Below are 21,677 nucleotides of genomic sequence, written 5' to 3'. Positions count from 1 at the left end.
AGAATGTCAAAGTGAATCCAGTGTCAACATATCAAAGATATTCATAAGGGAGCCCATGAGAAAACATCTGTGGCCATTTTATCAACACCATAGGCAACAAACGGAATAGCACTTACTATTTTTTATATAATCCATGACACTCAAAATAAACTGCTTCAGACACACAGAAAATTACCTCCGTAATGTCTAAAGCAACTGTTAGAAAATTAACCGAATAAGATATCTGACCTAGACCCATGACATTTGGTTACTACCTAACTATACTGCTATTCCCATTCCTCAACAGCCATACCTATGTAAGACGACTTCAAACTTCTCTATCACACACAGAGTAAAGCTTGTAAATTTTCTTGCAGTTATCAGGGCCATCCATACAGAAAAAGTTGTCTAAAACACGTGACAGAGGCCTCATGCACAGAAAACAAGTTATCGTCAGAAAATTTATACCGAACTCAAACCTTGGAGGATGCCTGGCTACATAAGAAAACTATTAGCTAATACACAGTCATAAATACCGAATATCTCGCAACAGGCACAGTAATATCAGAAAACTTGGCAAATACTTTCTCGTACTGAAGTGTGCCCTTCCCTCAATCAGTAAATCGTTACACTAATATCTACTTTTCTTCCAGTTGGCTTCCATATCACTTATCTGTAGTACCTCATGAACTGAACCATGAAGCAATATATGTTAAAGGCATCTTACCTTAAATTCGCTAGCTCCTGAATATATTAGAACTGCATTAGGCTTGATACCAACACAAGAAGTGAGGTCAGCAGTGCCTGACATTCATCTGACGAAGAAAACTAATATATATTAATCTGCACAAGAGAACATGACTACATTTTAAATTTTAAACCTAGTTGCTATTTTGAAGTCAAGGAATTTTCAGTAGCGTACTGACCTCACTTTTGGGAAGATGACGATGCATGCAGCCATCATAGTTTAGGGGTCAAAGGATATTCTAGGATGGCATGGGCGGTTTTTTCTGGTCTTTGAAACATTTCTCTTCTGCCATCTTATAATAGGCTTCCATTTGCTCTGTATGAGCACTTTTTCCCCAATACTAGCCCTTAACACCTTTACTAAGTTATATGTACTAGTCCACATCTGCTCTTTGACACTAGTACTTATTTTTCCAGGCAATTCTAGCTGGAACTCATATAACCTGAGACTACCACGTTTTGGAGACATATCTGAGGTACTGTGATAAACTTCTGATTGAACCCACTCCATTTTCGCAATCCAAAATAAATATAACTGTGCTTCACGACAAATTCACACAAGAAAAATAAAAGAGGAAATCAGCAAACCACAGATACTAATCAGAAGCTATATACCGTCAGCAATTATGAGAAATAACACCCAAAAATCAAAGGTCAAGACCCAAGAATACCTCACACTGTATTAAATCACTAAATGTTTCCTTGCGCCACACTTTCCTCAAAAAGTAAATAAATCAGGGACAATCATCAAAAAACATTAATTTCAATTTACTGCATTTCCAAGAAATATATGGAACTGGTTTAACAGTGCATTGTAGAAAACTATCGCCCAAGAACAACACACAGGAGAGGCCTGGTGGAGGACGAATGTTGATCACTGTAGTATGTGTCAAAACCACCTGTTTCACTCCACTGCCAATCACAACTGTGTTCTGAAATATAAAATCTCCTCTACTAATCGACTGTCACAGAGCAATTTGCTGTGGTGAGGTCCAAGAACAAAAGAAATGAAATACATGCGACAGAGTCATACTGCCCATTGGAGGCACATACATTGCCTAACCACGACAAAAATCATTTGAATATTCACAGTTCTAATTAATTTTAATGAACTTTTCAGATATAGCTATCATACAGAGATGTAGATTAATTTCATTGTAATAGCTCGTAATTTCAAGAGGAAATACGATGTATACAGGCACATTCAATGTGCAATACAGATACCGATTTACAATCAACAACTTCAATAACATCACATCCTTATTAAGAGAGTAAGGTAATAATGCATTGCAAAATTAAACTGATATACAGTCTACACTGTTGGCCAATGTTGTCACCTTCCCCCTGAATCCTTAAAAGAATAGTCTATCTTGCGGAATGATAGTCAATCTGTCAGAGTTCAAATGGTTCAAAAGGCTCTGAGCACTATAGAACTTAACATCTGAGGTCATCAGTCCCCTAACTAACCTAAGGATAACACACCCATCCATAAACGAGGCAGGATTCGAACCTGCGACCCTAGCGGTCCCGCGGTTCCAGACTGTAGCGGTCGGCCGCTGGTGGCCGAGCGGTTCTAGGCGCTTCAGTCTGGAACCGCGAGACCGCTACGGTCGCAGGTTCGAATCCTGCCTCGGGCATGTATGTTTCTGATGTCATTAGGTTAGTTAGGTTTAAGTAATTCTAAGTTCTAGGGTATTGATGACCTGAGATGTTAAGGCCCATAGTGCTCAGGGCCATTTTGAACCAGACTGTAGCTCCTAGAGCCGCTCGGCCAGACCGGCCGGCCAGTCAGAGTACTCATTCAACATATAAACTACACAGTCTTAATAAATCCTCAATGATATTTAACAATCCAATTATTCCTCCTTCATAAAACCATTAAATTCCACCTTGAAACCATAGTGAACTAGAAAATTGACTTCAACATGAGAATGCACGTAAGCTTTAAGACTGCACTTAACCCTTCAAGAAAGACAACACTAATATTTCCTCATTCGTTAGTAAAAACACATGAAACTTGTGAACCCTCAGTACTTCAATAGAATGAAGCAATAAACGCACATATGTAACCTTATCCCACCATAACTTCATTACTAAAAATCTCTGACAGTCGCAAATAGTGGTAACATTTGCCACTGACATACTAGCACACCTAACCCAAAGTTTTTACTCAGAGTGTTGAAGATGAAACCCAGTGTCTCCTATACCAGTCCACTGATTATATACTGTACCTGTAGCATATCATATCATTCACAAGGAGAAAACAAACTTACAAACAATGCCTTTCAAAATGACATGGTTTCTCTGATATGAGTCCACTAATTCAGCAGTTGAATAGGAACGGAATGTTCAAAAGCAGCCAAAGGCAAGTACCCCTTTCTTTACTAAAGAAACTAAAAATGATCAAGAATCAGGGTACGATCATTTAGTACTCAAGTCACAATGCATCATCAAGAAAATTTTACTCATTCAAATATTAGTTCAAGAAATTAAGCCAGAATAAGAAATAAAATGTATCAGTTGTGAAGTCACAAATCACAGTACTTGCATAGTACTGATGCAGAAATCAGACTGTTGTAGCATACAAATGAAATTTATATTCAACAATTCACAGAGAAATCCTATGAGATGCAGCACTATTAATCTAGCCCTAACACTTTGCTAGTACACAGAAAAGTTTCTGTTCCTATAATACTGAATGATAATAATCCCTCAACAAGCACCGCAATTTCCTCTCAACATCTAACCGCAATAACATAATATGAATTGACTGTAATACGTTGATTATAATTCACTGTATATTATCAAGATCATTCAATTAATAAAGCAAAAACACCCTAGTTAATAGTTATAACCATAAAGGTTAGCAGTAACTGGATGAAAAGAAGAATTCACCCGATAAAATTACACAAAAAACAGTGACAACTGCCACTGAAACTGGACATTATAATCCCAAAAAAAAAAATTAAAAGCACACAGAAAGGCATTATGTTACCGGCAGTGAAATTTAAATTAAATTCTGTGCCCATGAATAGCCATACTTCGCAGTGAAGCTCTTGGCTGCATACATTATTCTTACAAAATTTCACTTGTAAAATTATAAAAATTTTAAAATCACTGTGAAATTTTCGCAGGTAATCAAATCTATACTTAAAATACACCAAGAGAAATTTCACTGCTAGGAGGATTAATAATTTTAGTAGTATCACTCCTGTTGAATATACTACTTACACAATTGAGGTCAGAATAATTACTACTAGAGCTGAATTGTATAACGGGCATCAGCTGCGTAATCAGATGATAACAGAAAGAATATATACTATTACCAGTTGAGAACCGTCATTACATTTAAATCTTTACTTGTGAGTACATAAGACTTAATGACACCAGTTTTAAAACCATGCAACATCCTTCTTTAAAAGAAATATGACCCATAAATAACGAGATCTTAATACTTTTAGTGAATATGCTCTACTAAACCTGCTTTCCCTCTGGTGAAACGGATTAATTAAAGGGGCATTTATCAAGATAAATTGAACTTGTCATCTTAGCAGCTGAGCTAGCACAGCCTATAAGCGTTGGTGAATCACTCCTGTTAGAAGCGGTTCGTGTCATGGAGATGTAACCACACGCTGTACTCTACAAAACCTAACAGTGGTAAAGCTATGTACTATCCGGCCCACTTTGTCTAAGTTCGACATTCTGATACACCGAAGTCATTGACCTATTAACAATATATGCTCATCAGTGTCATCAGTAAAGTCACCACTGTTATCATTACCATTATCCTTATCAGTGGTAAGCCACGCCTCTTTACCCCACCCCTCCCTTTGCCTTATCTCAATCATAACCCAGTACTAAAAAATTCCAAGATGGTGGTAGCAACGCGAATGCGTTAATGGAAAATAATGAACCATGTCCTTTAACCAGTCATACTTCAGTACTCCTTGTGTCTCGCCACTCACTCTGCGAAATAAGTCCAAAATGTAGAAATAGAGCAGTTGTGTAGATGGAAAATTTGGTGCACTCCTCTTGACATGGAAACAGACCAATTATGTCCTCTATATCCCTGTCCTCCTTCTTATCTTTTTTTACCAGTTAGGAAGTAGTATTAGAAAATGATGCCAGATATGTTGTAAGAATTACGTAATCTCAACATGAAAATGTCATTATTTCCTTGATAGCCGAAGATGTGCATTACTTTCGGCATAAGAAAAGGTGGTGTCAAGTTACATTATTTACGTACTGCCCATCTGTGTGATGTATCTCCTTGTCCCTCTCTTCTCTTTCGAGTCAATCAGAGTTTAGTATTCGAAAAAAGCCCACGAAATGGAAAAAAACCGTTTCCCCACCCTCTCCTCCTCCCTCTATCCAACTGATTATAGCGCAGTATAAAAATGAGCCATCCAATGATAAATGAAATGTCGTGTGGCTAGGGCCTCCCGTCTGGTAGACCGTTCGCCTGGTGCAAGTCTTTCGATTTGACGCCACTTTGGCGACTTGCGCGTCGATGGGGATGAAATGATGGTCATTAGGACAACACAACACCCAGTCCCTGAGAGGAGAAAATCTCCGACCCAGCCGGGAATTTAACCCGGGACCTTAGGATTGACATTCTGTCGCGCTGACCACTCAGCTACTGGGGCCGGACCCCATTCAATGATAAAGTCTAAGGTGATGGAAACAAAAGAATTGTGTGCCTTGTACGCAATATACCCTCCTCTCTATCTCCAACCAATCAGAGTGTAGTATATAAATGGCTTAAAATTACATTATTTCCTGATTACATCTTCCCCTACCCACCTGGCTTTCTCCAACCAATCAGAGTGTAGTAGTAGAATGGAGGCAAATTACATTATTTCTGACATGCATTTAAAGTCACACCACTCCTCCTCCATGTCTCCTACCAATAACGATGATACAAACAGTCCAGTTGAGTGCTATAACCTCCTCTTGAAAGGCAAAGATCTTCATTATTTCTCTGAAAATCAAAGATATTTCACTTGAAAATCTAATTATTTCCTTGAAAGTCAAAGACATTCATTATTTTTGGCACGAAAATGGCAACAAGCTAATTTATTTACGTACATACCAATTGTGTGAATAATTCCAGTTCAGTATTTAAAATCTAAATTGACAGAAATGGACCAGTTTTGTGTTTTATACCTCACATTCCCCTTTTAGGAAACTCTACACAGTAAAATGTTAAACGCTTAACGCTAAAAGCTGAACGGTGAATGCCTAATAGGTAATACCTGTTGGTCACAGACCATCAGGGATCACTAAACGTCACTGGTCACTGACAACCTTTTATCGATGACCATCTTTGGTCACTGACCACTCTTGTTCACTGACCATCATTGACTACAGACCATCACTAATCACTGACCATCACTGATCACTGACCATCACTGATCACTAACTGTAATTGATGACACTTCCTGATAGATTAAAACTTTGTGCCTGATCGAGACTCGACCTCGGTACCTTTGCCTTTCGCGGGCAAGTGCTCTACCAACTGAGCGACCCAAGCACGACTCACGGTCCGTCCTCACAGCTTTACCTCTACCAGTATCTCGTCTCCTACCTTCCAAACTAGCACTACCTTCCAAACTAGCACTCCTAAAAGGAAGGATATTGCGGAGACATGGCTTAGTCACAGCCTGGAGGATGTTTCCAGAATGAGATTTTTCACTCTGCAGCGGAGTGTGCGCTGATATGAAACTTCCTGGCAGATTAAAACTGTGTGCCGGACCGAGACTCGAACTCGGGACCTTTGCCTTTCGCGGGCAAGTGCTCTACCAAATGAACTACCCAGGGACGACTCACGCCCCGTCCTCACAGCTTTACTTCTACCAGTATCTCGTCTCCTACCTTCGAAACGTTACAGAAGCTCTCCAGCGAACCTTGCAGAACTTTGCCCGCGAAAGGCAAAGGTCCTGATTTCGAGTCTCGGTCGGGCACACAGCTTTGATCTGCCAGGAAGTTTCAAATCAGCGCACACTGCACTGCAGAGTGAAAATCTGATTCTGGAACCGTACTTGATGTCTAAACTCCATTGATCACCGTTTATCACTGTCACTCTACAGTAATGAGAACACACAGGACTTTGTTAGTGTAGATGTCCACTTTCCGATCATGACCAACGAAAGCCCTGCCTGCCTACAGTTTTAATTATAGCATAATGTCTAATACATAACAATCTCAGCCATAATGTTACACCACATTACAGAGGGACCCCTCCCCCTCCAGTAACTTACATCCATTTGGTATTAGAATACTGTTTTAGAAACAGTAATGCATGATGCGTAGCTGCTAATTCATATTGCCTCCACCCAACAACAATATAAGTATCGTGGCAGGACGTTACTGACATCCTGCAGTTCTACCGTGTTTGTATGGAACAATCAGTACGCCGGGAAAGCTTTAAACATCACAAAAATATGATATAGACTTTTCTCCCATCCAGTAACTGACTTCCATCCGGTGTCAGAATACTATGGAAGACCCAGTAATATTGAACACTTAATAGCTAATGCATGACACATTACGCCCCCAAGCAAGAACGTTATAATATACAATTTTTCCCCATTTAGTAACTCTAATTGACATTTATCTGGTGTCAGAATACTGGTAAAGATCCAGTAACGCTAAATGCTTAACGACTGTTCTAGAATGCACAGCTCCTAACATCTATTACGCAAAGTTGTGTGCACATACCTCTTGCGTAACATTTATAAAGACGGACCTAAAGGTAAAAGATATGCAGTATTGCAGTCCATCAAAAAGGAATTAACAAAAACATTCTTGATATAAAACTCGCCAGTACAGTCAATTCTTGCGGAGAGATCACCGACTGCTGCGTTATTCTCTACTAGTGGCATCAATGGGTATCACCCCCCTTGCACTACACAGAACTGGTGTGAGGGCGATTTCTGGACGTGACTGCATAGACATGTGCTACATTCTCGTACCGTGGTGATACTAGAACGATTGTACAGTCTTTCTAAACAAATTTGGTCATTCTTCTTTCAAATAATCTCAAAGAAATCCTACCTTCACATTCATTTCTAGGGAAATTATTGTGACGTTTTTAGGAGATCTAGTAAGGGACAATCCACCGTTTCTTTAAATATATCTTGCATGACAAACGCAACCTCTCTGCCTCTAACTCCTACACTACATGCAAAAATCACTACCGTACTAGAGAGCATACGTGTTTTAACCTCCGTCACTCAGAGCGATGTATTGTCATTATTACTCCTTGCTCATTAGATCCTCTAAGTCTGGGAATGAAGGTAAAAAGACCCTCTGCCCTTCAAATGGGTCTGATTCTTATGTGTGTGTGTAATCTCTGATCTAAAGTACACTGAGAATTATTACCAATTGTATCTCCTACAGTGGAAAAGCAACTGGAAGCGTGTTCACTCTCTACCGCCTCTCTCCTCAGTAAAGAGCGATTGCCGGATTAAAGCAGGCATTACTGAGAGACAGCATTTAGCATGATTTTTAAATGCAGAATAAAATCGGCCACCTCCACTCTCGAATGTTTCGGACATTGCCTGCGGTGTGGAACGATTCAGGTTCGATTCCCTGCACCTTCTCAGATTTGGCTGACGTAGGGAGGTCCGGAACCAATAGTCGAAAATGATAAATGTTTTTGAAATATTTAAAATCACCATTCTCACTAAAATGGATTTCTTTAAGTCTATTGAGCTCGATGGCCATAAAATTTTCTTTAAAAAATAATCCTCGTTTAAAAATTTGGCAGTTAATGCTCCTGCCCCCATATCTACCTACCTCTGAAGCTTCTTCAGGAATGCCTTTTTCTGAGATGCACTTCCGCTTTTTATACCTGCAAACTTTGCTGCAAAAATTTTCGTACATTCTAATTTTTCTGTATTGCTATAGGGTGAACCAATTGAAAGTGACAGACGATAACATCTATTGAACAGTTTTACGAGACATTTCGCAAATGCACTGACTCGTCTGGTGTATATACGACAGAGACAGAGATATCTTCAAGATGGGCCCGTGTTACCTCATTCTCTCACAAGGACACACCAGCATGGCTAATGTGCCCTAGTGTGTATGCTGTGTCTACGTATTAAAACGTGTATTAAAAAAGAGGATTTTTTAACGCAAGAAGGAAACAAGAGCTATGAAATTTAATGATATCTTGATGCTGTCAACCTTTCTCTGTAATTCTTTTTGTGGGCATGGATTTCATTGTGTTCAGTATATGCAAATGAATGTCAACGCTATAAAAAATGGGTTTGGACCGTTGTTTTTAATTTAACCCAGAACACCTCTTCGGTTTGTAGAGAGAGAGAGATAGAGAGAGAGTGAGAGGTGGGAATCATTTGCATTTGGGAGATAAGCCGTACTATAAACTTGTGGGAACAAGTCTCAGCTTAATCTATCTGTTTCCACACACTTGGTGTCTTTGGGAAGCTGGAGTTTCTGGGAATGTGATTGGTCGGTTGCTCATTCAGTACACTGAACAAGAAATCTTTACGTATTCAATAGGGAAGTTTGGGTGTAAAAGCAGGGTAAGCACCCTGCTATCAGTTAATGATGAAGCGTTCGTGGTAGTTAACTTGGGATAAATTGTGAACTGAGTGTAACACTCAGAAATACGACATAAAGAAGTGTAAGATTCTTTTGCTTATCCAATTGATCATTAAAACATTTTGTTTGTCACAACTGTGAATACGTGTTGTTGCCATCTCCTTCAATATATGTTTTTTCTCATGTAATTCTACAGACTCTTTGGTTCTCCGCCGGCCGGAGGAGGCAGGTTCGAATCCTGCCTCGGGCATGGATGTGTGTGATGTCCTTAGGTTAGACAGGTTTAATTAGTTCTACGTTTTAGGCGACTGATGACCTCAAAAGTTAAGTCGTATATGCTCAGAGCCATTTGAACCATTTTTTGTTGTTCTCCTGATCGAACAGCAGTCTGATCAAGCAGCAGAAGTGGGTGAAAACTAACTGAGCTTTGTAGACATCGCCCTCATTGTCATCAGCTTGAGGTCAAGTAAAGTAGACTTTACATATAGTTATAACTGGTGGCAGAGCCATCCACATTTTATCAGTGATACCAGTGTAGAATGGGTTTGTGTGGATTCAGTTCTTAAAAACTGAATGTATTCTGGCATAATTGTAACTCACAATGGGTTCAAAGGTCCCAGATAGTGTCTTGCCACATATCTCCTGGTTTTTACCAACAGTGTGCCGTAGATGATGAATATCTCAGTGCTCTGTAATCTCCTTTTGCCAAAGACAGGTGAGAAGGTGAAATAGACATGAAAATTTAGAGATCATCTCGGTCGGTCTCTGATGACATCAGTGAATTGTATTATACCTGTGTCACAGAAGTTTCCAAGCTTGCCATTCTTGGTAGATGTTAAAGCAGATCATTAATGTTTATGTAAATACAGAATTTTATGCCAGAGTAGACGTAAAACGTCCTAAGGTAACAGCACGTAAACATGAAATAATGAATATTAAGTCAAAGGATAATGCCTGCTTCAGATGGAAACATTGAAAGAGATTAAGCTTTGAAAATATTTAACTAGTCGTTAAACTGAATCAAGTGCGAATATTTGAGAAAAACATTGTACACGTATCACTTAATATATATGGTATACAGTGTTATGGCTGCGAGTTTTTGGTTATAAGAGGAGCGGAAGAGGAACAAGTACGAAAAAAGTTAGAAGTTGTTCCATCGCATATGTCGAAACATAAACTCGAGAAGCATATGAATCTCATATTGCTGCCTGCTGCAGACACAGAAATATACCATTTCAGTTACATTAAAAACCTTTGGAGACCAGCATGTAATATTATCACCGTTAATCAACATTCAATTGAAGGATGTGAACATGCTTCCATTTTAAACAGAAGTTGGCAGTGGCTTTAGTTGACTGTTCACAGTTCAATACAGTAAGAAGTATAATACCTCTAGCAGGGAAAACAGTTCGTTAACTTCGACTCGGATCTAAGCTGCACAAATCTTTTTTTTAATGATATCAAAAATATTTTATGTGCTGATGTGACATTTTAAGCTATCTATATTAGTGTAACATCTTTTAACAAGCTTTGGGTCGATTTTCTTAAACATATAATCATCTTCAAAATCTAAAAGAAGTGTCCTGGAAACATCTAGAACAGTCATCCTTAAGACTATAAGATTTTCGAAACAATATTGGGTCTCTTCATTTCGATCACAATCAAGTTTTCATTACATACGTTGCTGCATTTAGATTTAGATTTTACGATCAGAGTACCAGATTCGTATCTCCCCTTCCAATACGTTGCCGGTTTCACGTCTTTCATTTCCCATACATTTTGAATGCTTTAGTTGAAAACGCTCGCCCGCCGTAGTAGCAAAGCGGTTCTAGGCGCTACGGTCTGGAGCCGAGCGACCGCTACGGTCGCAGGTTCGAATCCAACGTCGGGCATGGATATGAGTGATGTCCTTAGGTTAGTTAGGTTTAAGTAGTTCTAAGTTCTAGGGGACTGATGACCTCAGAAGTTAAGCCCCATGGTGCTCAGAGCCATTTGAACCATTTCAAAACGCTATTCTTCACCAATTTGAAGAATTTGTTTTGCCAAATCATTCCTCGAATTCAAATGCATCTCAGCATTAATAGCTAGTTTCGGTTTCGTCCAGCCCGATGGACCAAATAAATATACGCAGTAAATTTGGTGGAGAACAGGTTCATTCTTAAGACACTGCATTGTTGTTCTGTTGTTAATTAAGTAATATTTCTTTTTTGTACAATGTGTGAATGAGGTATTTTAGATATCTTGGCTTGTTGATGCTAGGTGGTGGTACAATTATCTCCGGACATAGAGATAGATGAGGGTGGGAATCAGCTAAATTCTAGGATATTTTAGATCTACTTCTAGGATGTACCACACATTTAAATCATCTGTTACGGTCATTAAATCAAAATCCTGAACAGGCATCCATGAAAACTCAATGGCGTAGATGCTGCATCATGGCCCAGCTGTGAAGATTGTTAATATCGAAATAAAAATATACGATTCATTTCAGTTTTCATCACAGCCAGGCATGTATCCGTTGTTTGCAAGCGCATGTCTGCAAGAGCTGTGAACAATACCACCTCTGATGCCACACTCAACGAATTGCCATTCCTCAGCATTGGTAATAAGTTGCAAGTTTTCTTAAGAGGTTTACAGCATGAAATTTATATGTTTTAAGACAGAGTGTGCGGAAGTGGAGACACATCGTCCAGAAGCGAAACGTTGCTTTCTAGATAAAAGTCTGAGTAATTATGTAGAGTCTTGCAATCAGATAAGTTACATACCTAGCATGCTCTATGGTAATCCTACTGTTTGATCGATGGTTCACAGCTCAGCAAGCTACAAGCTTCTGAAGACTTCAGTGGGTGGTAACTCTTCTCCATCAAAATGAATTCGTCAGTTACGTGCTCGAATGGAAAGACACCTTTCTCGTTGCTTACATTGAACTGCTCACAGCTGGGGAAGTGCTCTCTTCTTATTTTCAAAAACTCGCCTTTTAAATATGAGACGAATTTTTCCATATTCTCTGCAGTCACAGAAACTTGACCTGGATTTATTTTAGCTGTTTCCTTCACTCTTTTGCAGATGTTCGTGATTATGAACTGTGCAACATAATTTGTTAGATCGTGAAACACGACAGGTGCATTAAAATTAGGTCTATAATATATATTACAGTCCTCATACGCTGCACCATGAAGTCTGCAGTATAATGGCAGTGATGTCTGTGTTTCACATCTACATTTCTGAAGCATTCTTTTCAGATGTGACAAATTTCTGCAAACTGAAACGCTTCTTCCCCTTCGACGTTAATAATCATCCGCTTGCTCTACCGCAGATAATGTTTTACTCGCTCAGCAATCTGATGCAGCTGATTCGTAAATCACTCCATGCAATCTGCACCTCGGTACAGCTGAAGCTCTCAGTGCTCGTCACTATAACTACAGTGCACTTAGAGAGCTATATTATATGGCTTATGTATATGAATTTCGGCAAAATAACTTACCACCTACGATAACTGGCAATTTTTGTTAAATGACACTGAAAAGTCGACTGAGCAGTACTTAACGAAGTAGTAGCATAGTCTTGTTTCTACTATTACACACTAAAAACCTGCTCTATCTGCACAAGACGATAATAGTTTGATACATCCTGAAAGTTTAGTATAGTGCCTTAGGGTCAATACCGTATCAAAAAGACAGTAATTGAAAATAGTGAGAAAACGTGTAAAATGTAAATAGCAGTAAATTGTAATTTTAAGTGAATACTACCTTTGCCCGAGGAAAAACTGTAATGATGCATCGTGATTTGATTTTATTGAAAAATGTGATAATATAAAAATATAATGTGAATATTCTACAAATGTATATATATGAGAATACATTGAATTTCACTACTATTGGAAGAAAAAACTCTTTTATCAGTAACTTTATATGCAGGATATTGTTTCAGTTTCAATTTTCCTTCCTGTATAGTCTCTTTCCACACAATCTTAGCAGGTAGCTAAGTCTCTCAGACGTGCAGCATTTTAATAGGATAGGTGACACGTAGAAATCTCACACTTTTTCTGAACTTGACACAATACAAGTAGAGGTTTTTATTAATGTTGTGGGAAATGGAATAACAGAGACCAATTTGCCCTTCCAGAATGAGGAGATCTCCTGGGGAAGTCCACGAAAATATTCCCCAGATCATAACGCTCACCTCTCCGACGTGGACCTTTCCGACTATTGTTGCACAGTGTTTGCTTTCAGAGCGATGGAGCATAAGAAGTGATTTATGTGTGGGTAATAACGCATAACTTCTACACTTACATCACTTTCACATTAGGTTACAGATAGGTATGCGTACGTAAATAATGGAACTTGTCACCATGTTTACGTCAGAAATAATGCAGATTTTTGTCATTCACGGAAATAGAGCCATTGAAATTGCGGTTACGTAATTTCTACTACTTATAGGGCGCCCGTTTCTAATACTATGCTGTGAATGGATGGAAAAAAGGGGAAGGAGGAGGGGGTACAGACTACACAACTGGCCTATTTTCTTATAAGGAGGCGAAGATTTAAAATTTTCTATTAATACACTTGCACTATTTATGCCGTATTTTTGTTTTCCCACTATGGTTGGCTGGAGATAAGGAGTACTGCACTGTGATTGGTTAGAGGATATGGTTTTCAGTATTCCACTAACGAAACTGGACTATTTTCGTCATTTTGGATTATTTTATACTGTGTCATTATTGGCTGGGGATAGGAGAGGTCAGGGATTGGGGAAAGGAGAATCGCTGCTAACTGAAAAGTTTGATGATGCCTCTGGTAACAATGATGATGTCGCTGCTGACATCCGCGGGAAGGATGATGATGTCACTCGGTCAGTGACCTCGATGAGGCAGCAGGCTCAATGTAAGCAAAATTGGCCAGGTAGTACATTGTTACACTACTTCTAAAAAAATTGGAAATCACACAATTAATAACAAAGTCTCAGCTGTTTTTTCGCTACAGAGCATGTATCTTGAAAATCAACTACAACCCACAATTATCTTGTTAGTTGAAGTCCTATTTAAAACGAAAAATATTATCTCTGCCTAAGACAGTTCATGTGCTCTTGTGTTTCAATATACTACTCTTCATTGTGGATCTTCCAGCGACGAGGTTTAAGTAAGAACATGTGTAGATTGTATAATAATGAGCATAGAGAGAAAATAATACCATAAGATATCTAAATTATAAAAAAGCTGAGCTGTCGTAGTTAAATCGTTCAGAAAATTGATACAAAGTCTCATGAATAACACCTGTAAATGTCTTTTAACTGATCACTTGCCTTTACAGAATCACACATTTACAACAGACAAAAAATAAACCTAGCCTTTAAAGTTATTTAATGACTGAGCAGATGGGATAAGAGATTTGTATGCTCGGATGACCGAAAACAAATTACATGTTGATTCCCACGTGTGCTAGGCAATACGCGAATTTGAACTAGGAACTAACATTATTCACGTGAAACATAAGTGCAAAGTACCTTGTGTAAATAAACCTTAAAATTACGTATAATACATTCTGTCCAGTCACATTAATGTGACCACCTGTTAAAAACTTGAATAATTTCCTTTGGCACCGCGGACTGCTGTGAGTCTAGTAGGAAGAAAGGCAATGTTGTTCTAGAACGTACCGAGAGCGATGTGGAACCACGTCAGCTCCAATGTCGTGGCCAGCTGCACTACATTTCTCGGCTGAGGATCCATGCGGGAACAGCTCGGTCGGGGCGGTCCCACGATTCTCGATTGACTCTGAACGCGGGGAGTTTGGTAGCCAGGGGATAGGGAAACTCATCCTTGTGCTCTTCGAACAACGCACGTGCACTGCGAGCTGTGTGACAGGTTATTTCTCCTACTGGTACTTGCCATCGTGTCGAGGAAAAACAAAGTGCAAGTGGGTGTGGACACAGTTCCAAGGATAAAGGCATACCTTGGTCGATCAGTTGTGCTTTCCAGAATGCCGAGATCACTCAGCAACACCGTAACCCTCCCTCCACCTGCCTGAACCCTTTGGTCGATTATTGCACGGTGTTTGCTTTCAACACTATGGAACGTAAAACGCGTTTCATCTGAAAAGGCCATATGTCGCTATTCAGTGGACGTCCACTTATGATACTGTTGTGCAAATTCCAGCCTTCGGAGCCAACGAACAGCAGTCAGCATGGATGCATCAACCAGGCGCCTGCTCCGGAGGCCCATGTGCAGCAATATTTGCTGGACGGTCGTTGAGAAGACATTGTGGGTAGCCCCTTAGTTAATCTGAGCGCTCAGTTGCTCAACACTTGTCTATTCACCCGTACACATCTCCGCAGTCCTCGTTCTCCCCAGTCATCCATGCGTAGTGCACCAATGTAACCTCGGCACCGATTTTGCATAGCGTTATTTGACCATCCACGGTGTATACCCGTTTTCAATAATAATAGTTCCTGTGGGATCGAACCACTGCTTAGAATGAAGTTAAATTCGAACAGCAAATTACTGACGTGGGGGAAACTTCATCGAACAAAGAAAGAAAAAGAAGAATATTTGACCACTAGGAGACACTAGAGGCGTCTGAATAGGCACATCAACAGACGCACGGCCCACTGCTATTTTCCATTTTGCGTTCGAGACTCCGAACATGAATGTCACCATTAAAGGTAGCGTACTGCTGCTAAAGAGCTTTTACAAGAACGGTGACTTAGCGCCAGGAGACCTGCAGTAGTCCCGGTCACATGAAAAAAAGGCAGTAACGCGAAGTCCGCGAAGGGACTGGAGGAAACGAATACAAACTACGAAAAGACACATTATTTTGTAGCGTAATGTAGCAAAAGAGAAAAGCAGTTGAACTGACGTCTTTTGACGATGTGGCCACAATATTGCAACCCGCGTCGAGAGGTTGTGCGTAAAAGTGCAGTGCATGGGGAATTCCCCGCACGTTGGACATGACTACAGAGCATGGTGCATAAAATCGTACGAAACATACCTACAGAATCACCCATCTTAAGGAGTTGTTTGTTTATGACCTGGCCGGCCAGCGTGGCCGAGCGGTTCTAGGCGCTACAGTCTGGAACCGCGCGACCGCTACGGTTGCAGGTTCGAATCCTGCGTTGGGCATGGATGTGTGTGACGTCCTTAGGTTAGTCAGCTTTAAGTAGTTATGAGTTCTAGGGGACTGATGACCTCTGATGTTAAGTCCCATACTGCTCACAGCCATTTTTTGTTTCTGACCTGCCAGCAGTTTCTAGCTCGCATGGAAGTGGACAATGAATGGCCATGGAACATTCTGTGGACAGACGAAGCCCATTTCCATCTTCACAGACATGTCAATACGCAGAGTTTCAGGATATGGGCAACGGAATATCCGCACGCACATCAACCAGCGAAACTTCATTCTTGCAGTGGTGACTGTGTGATGCTACTTGACGACTTAGTTTATCGTAAAGCTGTAATTTTTCGAAAATGTGAGTCCTTAGGTCCTGTTACTTTTACCGTCCCTCGTTACGCTTAGAGAATATTTTGCTCACCAACGTCATTCCCACCCCTCAATAGCATAGCTGTGTGGGTAGGATTATTTTCTGCAAGATAGCGCTCCTCCGCACGTTGCACAGCCAGTGAAGCGGCAGAGACATTTCGAAAATGCTAGAATTATCAACCGTCATTTCCCTACAGCCTGGCTATCCACATCACCTGATCTTAACCCGTGTAACTTCTGGCTGTGAGGTTATCTGGAAGATATGGTGTTCGGTGCTCCAGTTACGCACGTAGCTGAAATGGAGGCACGCATTGCTCAATGCATTCTGAATGTGACCTCAGAAACAGTCAGATCTGAAGTGGAGCATGCTATTTCTCAATTTCAACTTGCGATAGAAAACGGTGGAAGGCATACTGAGCATGTCTTGTGCCAGTATCACGACACTTAGAAATCGGTGTCGTTTTGATTTTTAAGCGGTTTTCAGTCCCAGAACAATTAAAAACAAATGCCATTTGGCTTTTTACATGGCTTTTGGTACCAGTGCAATGGACAACCGATGACATTTTGAACTTTATATGGTTTTTTGGCCTGAGGACAATTAGAAGCCAATTTTCTCATCCAATACGCAACGATCTTGCCGTGGTAGATGGGCTTACCAAAATAACAGGTCCCTAACTGTTGACTGCCGAACTTGTGCGTCATACGCACTGAACGGTAACGATAGTGTAATGTTCAATTCAAATGATAGTGGTCATATTGCGGTTCAGCTATCTTTTGTAGTCGACCACATTTACGTTAAGACGCTGCTGGTACAAATTTAGTTTTTTTGCGTTCCATGTTTCCCCCCTCATCAATAATGTGCTGTTCAAATTTGACGTTATTCTGAGCAGTGGTTATCATTTTACAGGCTTTTGAAACTGGATTTTTAGTTATGAACACCAAAATTTGACGTCATTCTGAGCAATGGTTTTCTTTTTAGAGAGTTTTGAAATTGGAACTTTAATTATGGACAGCGGCACTCTAATAGTATACAAGCATAGATGTATAGTAAATGCTTCCACTCTTAACCCAAAGCAAATGATCATGCTCACCTGGGCGTCAGATAAATCGCTCTATTTCCGCAATACACCAATGACTGTGCCGTTTCTAACTTCACCCAGACACATTTTACTGTGAGATGACAAAAGTAATGGGATACCACCCAGTATCGTGTCGAGCCACCTTGTTTCCGGCTTAGTGCAGCAGTTCGACGTAGCATGGACTCAACTAGTCGTTGTAAGTCATCTGGAGAATTGTTAAGTCAGCAGCCATCCATAACTGCCATCCATAACTGCGAAAATGTTTCAGGTGCAGAATTTTGTGCACGAACTGACCTCTCGATTATTTCACATTAATATTCAATGAGACTCACATTGTGCGATCTGGATGGCCAAAATATTCCCTCGAATTGTGCAGAATGTTCTTCAAACGAATAGAGAACTATTGTGGTCTGTTGACATGGCTCATTGTCATCCATAAAAGGAACTTCGCTGTTTGGTAACAAGTAGCCGAACATAACAATTTCCAGTCAATTATCTGTTCAGTTGGACCAGAGGACCCAGTTCACTCCTTGTAAACACAGCCCACAACATTATGAAGCCACCATCAGCTTGCACAGTGCCTTGTTGACGACTTTAGTGCATGGCATCGTGGGGTCTGCGGCCACACTCGAACCCTACCATTAGCTTTTACCAACTGAAATCGGGACTCATCTAACCAGGCCACGATTTTCCTGTCGTCTAGGGTCCAATCGATATGTTCATGAACCTAGGAGAGGCGCTGCAGGTGATGTAGGGCTGTTAGCAAAAGTATTCGTGTCGGTCGTGTGCTGCCATAGCCCATTAATGACAGACTGCACCGTACTGTGCTAACCGATACGTTCGTTGTACGTTCCGTATTGATTTCTGCGGTTATTTCACGTAGTGTTGGTTGTCTTTAGCAGTGACAACCCTACGCTAATGCCACGACCCTCGGTCATCAGGTGAACGCCATCGACCATTGTGCTGTCTGTGATGAGAGGTAATGCCCGAAATCTGGTATTCCTGGCACCCTCTTCACACTGTGGATCTCGGAATACTGATGTCCCTAACAGTTTCTGAAACAGAATGTCCCATATGCGTAACTCCATCCGCCATTCCGCGTTCAGAGTCTGTTGATTCCCGTAGTGCGGCCATAATGACGTCGGAAACATTTTTATATGAATCACCTTAATACAAATGACAGCGACTCCAATGCATTTCCCGTTCTTTTATAACTTGTGGACGCGGTACTACCGTCACCTTTATAGGGGCATATCGTTACCCTATGACTTCTGTCACTCAATGCGTACACCCGCCACTGGTAGTGCTGTCTCTTGCCGTCTGTTAACGGTTACTGAACGTCAACGTCGAACGTAGACGGTGACTGGACCGTGTAATTACGCTATTATAGCGTGTGCAAGCAACCACCTCATCAAATTCCTTGATGATGTATCTTTGATACATCAATCTCAGTATCACATGAGGGGTGGGAGGGGGTTCATATTCTTTACAAGTAGCTACATTTACGGCAGCAGGCGAAGAGAGCTTTTCACAACGGCAGGCGGAAGACGAGAGTGTCATCGTCCAGTCAACCACGCTGTCCTACACAACTCACGTCTCCACATCAAGCAATATCACTACATGGCTTGAATCAACTTTCAAGGTACTTTAATAACTACAGACATTCATCGCAACATTTTGAACAGCCCATAAATATTTGTTTTCAGTTCCATATCATTACGACTTACGTGGTTTGGAAATTGTAGCATACCGATTGTCTTGTGACAAAATCTTACCTTGCTGGCGTTTCCAGTCACACAACGCATGCAGCCTATTCATTTTATTTCTATAATAGTAATTCACACCCTAGAAACTATACTGAAGTCTGGTAAGCAGCGATTTTTATAAGCCCAACAGTTTGCATAAAATGAGGTAGTCTATGTGGTGCTGAAGGTGGTTTGGGTGTTCCTAGAGGATGTAGCATCCCAGAACAGAGAATGGGAACTGTCCGATATTCCAACGCCAAGTCTTCCAGGTATTTTCATAAGCATTTATAGGAAAACAATGATGATAAATTGCGAGGCACTAGTAAACATATAACTTGAGAATGCTGTTGTCTGAACACATTAAAAATGCTGCAAGCTAGATTAATTACAAAGAAATACTTTCTGGCAGTTTGAATATGTCTATTTGTCCTCTGCTTGAATAAATTATGGTGTTTTATTTGGGTTTCCTGAACCATCCGTAAATTAGTAGGTCGTTCTACAACTTTTTAAGGGTACGCTACGGGCGTTCGGTAAAGAAGAAATGATTTCCTATCCTAAGTATACGCTACGTTGAGAACAGTGTGTACTACCAGATTTGAGGAATTGCTGCAAAACATACCATTACGACAGTAATGAAAGTGGAGCAGATAAGGATGGCAGATGTAACTAATCGCATGGATTGAGGATGGAACGAGGATATTCTCAGAGATCAGAGAAGACCAGGACAACGATTTAACGGATGATGGGTACATGAATTCAGACAACATTGGTTAAAAACGTCAATGCGAAATGGGCGACTCTGATCATGGACAATAGAATGATATTCCAAGTTAGAGTGGTTAACAAGTAACAGGTGTTTATAATTAATGTGACTGCGTTCAGAGTGCTCCAGTTGGGGCTGCATATGTCGTAGGACGCTGCAACATCCTAGCTATGTTTATTATTAGGTGCGGTCGTGGAGTATGCTGAAAAAAAATAGCTCCACTTTCCGCCTCCAGGTGAAAATATTGTGCTGTGAACAGTCATAATGTGAAATGCTTCGAGTTTTGACGTACGTACGCTGCTGATTTCTTTTGTGAAGTGACCGTTGACGAAACGCAATGGCTATAAAGAAGAAACACGGTGCACTGTTTTTAAAGTTATTTTACCAGAACAGCAGCAACATCAGCGCTCTGTTGCGGGAATATCTCCAACGGAAACAGCTGCGAAAATGCATCACGTCAATAAATAAGCTAAAGAATATGATCAATAAATATGAGGAAAGTGGTGAAATTGTAGCAAGGAGAGGGACATGGCCCATTCCCATCGCAGCTCTTGATGAATTTGCTGTAGCTACAGCCGACATTGCTCTATCTGTGTCACGGGAGTTGTCTCTCCCCATGTCAACTGTTCAAAAGATTTTGCGGTGCATGTTACACTGGTATCCCTACACGGTTCAGAATGTGCACCAAATAAATTCCAAAAATGCCGTGACTTTGCCTTTCGTCTTTTGGGAAGAGCGGAAATGGATGACATGTGGCTGGGGAATATTAGTTGGATATATGAGGTACATTTTACTCTACACAGTGCCATGAATGTCGCATATGGGGTTCTATTCCGCCAGTTGGTGTGCAGGAGCAGCTACTTCACTCAGATTATGAGACTGTGTGGTGTGGCTTCAAAGGCTCTTACATTCTCGGTCCGTGTTTCTCTGAGATGACACTTCGAGAGGCTGTTAGCTATACAGTGACGTATATACGTTACATGTTCCTTGTGCAACACGTGATTCCAGATTTGCAAGAATGCATCTTTGCCCACTCCACTACTTTCGTGCAAGATGTGGCGAAACTACATGTCACTTAGTAGGCGAAAGAAATACTTCGGGAAACCGTCGGTAGCGAGTGCATCATCTCTAGGAAATTTCAAGAAGTCTGACCTTCCAGATCCTCTGACATAAATAAATGTGACTTCTGGTTGTGAGTATAAGTTAAAGATTGTGTCTATCAGAGACGAATCCGACCTCACCCTATGATAGCATATGACGATATAACACTCTAATTACACCGGATATGCTGCGAGCAGCTGTATACCATTACATGTAATGG

Source organism: Schistocerca gregaria, chromosome X (genome assembly GCF_023897955.1).
Source record: "Schistocerca gregaria isolate iqSchGreg1 chromosome X, iqSchGreg1.2, whole genome shotgun sequence".
In the NCBI taxonomy this organism is placed as follows: domain Eukaryota; kingdom Metazoa; phylum Arthropoda; class Insecta; order Orthoptera; family Acrididae; genus Schistocerca; species Schistocerca gregaria.
The sequence above is the reverse complement of the archived record's forward strand: the minus strand, read 5'-3'. Positions refer to the sequence as shown.